Source organism: Berghia stephanieae, chromosome 14 (genome assembly GCF_034508935.2).
Source record: "Berghia stephanieae isolate SIO BIC M18660-M18661 chromosome 14, UCSD_Bste_1.3, whole genome shotgun sequence".
Lineage (NCBI taxonomy): Eukaryota > Metazoa > Mollusca > Gastropoda > Nudibranchia > Aeolidiidae > Berghia > Berghia stephanieae.
In genome coordinates, this window is record NC_088373.1 from 14,270,933 (window position 1) to 14,275,932 (window position 5,000).

The following is a 5,000-nucleotide window of genomic DNA, read 5'->3' on the forward strand; positions in this document are numbered from 1 at the left end:
TTATTATTATTATATTTATTATTATTATTATTTATTATTATTATTATTATTATTATTATTATTATTATTTTTATTATTAGATCGTTTCCGTGACATTCATCAAAAATACTTCAATTTGGAAAAACCAATGAAAAATTCATTTTCGTCAGTCTTTATCTGATTCTGTTAGATAGTGTAAAACAAAACCAAAAAACTGGAGATCTAGCTCCAATAGAAAATCAGAAATATTTTCCCAAAAATACAAAAACGCGGGGACATATATCAACTTTGTCCACACTTTTTCGTCACTTTTAAAGCTATAACTACCATTAATTTGATGCTAGTTAGTGGTTTATTTTCCGTTATTTAACCAAGAGAAACTGATGAAGGTGATTTTTTCCTCAGTTCTTTCAAAATAATGATTATTGGAATTTTTATGGTGAATAACACAAAAACGATCTTTCGGCACAGCCTCAAATACACTCTACGACCAAAAGATGTATTGTTTCCTTTTTCATTTTCCCCAGTTTGATAATAACTTGTAGATACGTCATTTATCTTTTGGCTGGCAGTGGAATCTGTTGTATTATTTTGTGTCTAACTATCCAATTTTTCCAGTTGTCATCCAGTTATGTTTATTTTTTAAGAGGAAGGTTATAAAAAAATATAAAAATAAATAGATAATAATAATAATAATAATAATAATAATAATAATAATAATAATAATAATAATAATAATAATAATAATAATAATAATAATAATAATAATCATAATCTTAATCATGATAATAATGCATACATACATACATACTTTATTCATCAAAAAAAATGGAAATTCGTTTACAGACGTGGCATGCATAAAAATGTATAAACACAAAGTTGAGAATCTATGGCGACAATGTATACATATAAAATATATGCAAATGCACAAAAATGTAAAAATATACAACCAAGAACCAATAGAAACACATTATATATTAATTTGATAAATTGAGATAGGCCATACCTCTGGCCTTTAGTCCGAACTTGTGTGTGTGTATATTTAAAAGATAGTATTTAATTTAAATCACAGTTCCGCGTTAAAAATTCGAATACAATGTGGCAAAAATGAATTAAGGTGACGTGTTGTCTTTGTTTTTATAGATATAAGACGACGGCTCCTCTTAATATATTTGTGAAGGGGGTGATCGCCATCCTTCATAACTTTCTCAATTTTACTTAGACAAAATCTCTTGAACAGTTCTTCCACATTGGAAATTGGCGAGTATAACTCCTGGCTTTATCAACTATCCGATCAATTTTCTTAATGTCTTATTTCTTAAAAAGCAAAAACCAAAAAAAAAAAAAAAAAAAAAAAGAAAGAAAGAAAAGGGCAATCGCATTTATGACAAAAGAAAGCATCGCAATTCCTACTCTTTCGGTGAATTAGGAAATATCTTGTAGCCTACCTATTTTGTTGTACGACTGAAAGTAACATATAATTCCGCATGCCAAGGGTTACATCACGATAATTAATGACTAGTGTATCATGCATAAGAAATTGCGTGTTTATATTTTAGCCAGAAAACTAATGATATATCGATCAATTTAAATTAATGTGACCCCCAACTTTTCAAAAATTCTTAAATCCAGGACTCAGGTTTAGGAAATTTGGACAACAATTTGATCATTTTAATGAATTGATATTTGAAGTAAAAGTTTTCTGGCTAAATCATGGAAAGTTGTATTGTTAAACAGATAATTGCCTTGCTCTAGAAAGCCGCGTATTTAAACATTTCAAATATTGATCGATATTTAAATGACCCTCGTCTCGACAAAAACTCTCAAATATGGGATCTCGTGAGGTCTTCCTTAAAGTCCCAGGTTTAAGAGCTTTTGCTAAGATGAGGGTCATTCAAATCGATCGATATTATTTGAAGGACGAGTTTTCTGGCCAAATTTTTAAATACGTGCTTTCTATATTATGGCAATCAACTGGTTAATATCCACAGAATGCGCGTTCAATTAATTTGTCTTGGCATTTCCATATTCAATCTCACGCACGCAACAATACCGTTAATTTCAAAACTGCCGTAATATTATGAAAAAAAAACAAAAAACAGTAAAAATGTTTTGGACAGAAAAGTTGTCCTTCGTCCTTCAAATATCAATCGATTAAAATTACCATCATCTTTTCAAAAACTCTCAATCCTGGGACTTCCTTAGATTCTTAAGTTTAAGAACTTTTGAAAAGATGAAGGGCAATTGAAGTCCCAGGTTTGAGAGTTTTTGACGGAATGAGGGTCATTTTAACTCACTCAATCCTAGAGATTTTTTCTACTTTTCAAAATTGGAAAAGATGTTTTAAAAATGAGCATGTACAAATATAGCTTTATTCAACTACCATTAACATGTAAAAATTAAAAACATTAGCAATGATACTACTCCTCATAAAAAATGTAATAAATAAGCATGGGGTAAAAGTAGCCCGTGTAAACTACGGATATAATCGGTATTAGGGTTGAGTGAGTTAATCGATCGATATTATTTGAAGGCGAGTCTGTCTTGCAACCCAATGTGTTCCTTAATTGGATTCAATAGTCTGGCGTCACGTCCGCCCAGCAACGAGCAGCTTGGTTCTAAACAAAGAAAATCGGCACTATTTATTCTTCATGCTGGTTAGAACTTTTTCACATGTCTTTTGATCAGAGTGTATAAAAGTCAAAACATGATCAGATATATAATGTTTTTCTCCTCTGGATACACTTTTATGCTAGTCGGAGAAGTATTTCATAAGGGCGTCCGCCATTAATCCGATAGTTTGGAACCTGTTACTAAGTTACTATGCGTCATTCCGAGGGAAGTGACGTCACGACTGTTTAAGCCTATTACGAACTAATTTATCAATGACTATCGTCCTTTATCTCCTGGGCTGGGGTTACCAGTTTGTTTATTGTTTGTTGTTGTTTTATTTTTGTTTGCTTGTTATTATTATTATTATTATTATTTTGCTTTGTTTTGTTTCCCCTAAGTGCCTCCCATCGTCTTTACATCTGCATCAAGGTCACTTCTCCAGGGGCCGTTTTCATGAACTCACTAGCGCTTAGTCTCTGACCATCTCAGCTGGGTATTAAGTGTATGAGACTGTTAGATCCCGTGGAAGTACTTTGTTAAAGACCAGCGTTCTGTCGAAAGCACTTTTTAAACTGCATGTTTAATACAACAGCCACTATGTAAAATTCCAGCTTCGTGTGCCCTGTGGTTCTGGAAAAAAAAAAAGTAATATGAAATTGACAGCACAACAACAAAAACAAAAACAACATCAAACAGCACAAGCAACAATAAAGTCAAGAAAATCAAAAGCAATAAATAAATAAATAAATAAATAAATAAATAAATAAAAAGGGGAAAAACAATACTAAGCAATTGAAACCCCTGATTATATGTTGTATGGTGCATTAAATTAAAACGAGGCTATCGGGTTTGGGACGTCCAAGTTTTGCCTTGTTCTGACGACTTAAGATTTGATTGAAAAGATCGTTGTTTGTATTTAGTTTACATTTGAAATATTTCAGCTGACGCGTACATATTTTCGGGTCTGTATGCCAAATCCATTTATGATAAACTAGCTTAGCTTGATTTAACACTGTTGTTATGGACGTTGTGGTTATTATCATAGGGGCAACGAGCCCATAACAATTTGGGTGGTCAGACACTTTTCCTCCATCTGCATTGTGTCTGTTCGGGGATACCCCAACATGTGTAAATATTGGGCACATACATTTTAGCTTACAAGAAAAATATGAACGATGTGTTTGTATTTGTGCAGAATTCTCCCCAACAAAATTTCAAGGTAAAGCGAGAACTTCAGAATTTAGATAACTAAGCCACATGACATGTTTATGAGACGTATCTCGAAGTTTCCACATCATAAATTAGTGAGGATATTAGGAAACTTGTAGTGTGTTGCGTTTTGCATCGATGCATTACGAAATGGCTTGTTTTGAATTTTTAACATTGCGCTTTTAAGTATCAAAAATCAAATATGAAAGGATAAGATTCAAACCTAAGGCTTCCTTTGTATAAATTTGTAAATCTTTGGCTGGGGCTTGAGAAGTTTGTTGTTTTTATATTTTTTTCATTATAAGTCTAAGTACAGTTCTATAATTTCCGTGTACAATCAACCAGTTTGACAATACTTCTGTGACACAGGGAGCTCATACTCATAGAGATGGTAAAAAAGATTTAATGAATGGAGAGAGGTGTTATATTGAATTACAAAGGACGGACGAAGATAGATAGATAGATAAATAGAGAGAGAGAGAGAGAGAGAGAAAGAGAGAGAGAGAGAGAGAGAGAGAGAGAGAGAGAGAGAGAGAGAGAGAGAGAGAGAGAGAGAGAGAGAGAGAGAGAGAGAGGGAAAAGAAGATTTACATAATAAAGGATAAATAGAGGTGACAGTATGAATAGCAAAGGGAAGACGGAGAGGAGAGGGAAGGATTACAAGGATGAAGGGAGCGGACAAAGGGAGGACATGGTAGGGAGGGAAGGAAGGAAGGATTAACGAGGGGTGGAGGAATGGGAGGGTAACGGGAAATGGAGGATGGGAAAGGAATGAAGGGTTTATTTGGTCACTCCAAGAACCGGCTACAAATATTATAATAATATAGTCACTATAATAGAGTAGAGAGAGGGATATGGTCCTGTTTACCTGTAAGTTATAGTGGTCATTGTGTTACATACAATTATCCTTATAATAACCAGCAGCATTGTCGTACGATGACAAAACGCCTTTTTCAGAAAATTAAAACGTATTTCACCTTTATATTAAGACGGCATCCAAATTCTCTAAAGGAGTGTAACACGAGACTTCTTTGGAAGTTATTTCTTTAGTCGTTGGAAGTCTCAGATTTTACACATAATTATTGACAAGCTCGGGTCATCTTAAATCTCAATACATCGTTATAATGCAATTAATTGAATGTGGTACCTACACGTTTGGTGCTAGTAGAATGTGAAAAAATGTATTTCTACCGTGTATC

At 33.1% G+C, this 5,000-nt stretch overlaps 1 long non-coding RNA gene across 1 annotated transcript in view; it reads left to right on the forward strand.

Moving 5' to 3' along the window:
* LOC144959960 (uncharacterized) overlaps positions 1–5,000 on the forward strand; it is a 23,865-nt gene that overhangs the window by 437 nt on the left and 18,428 nt on the right. The gene's annotated exons all lie outside the window — the stretch shown is intronic.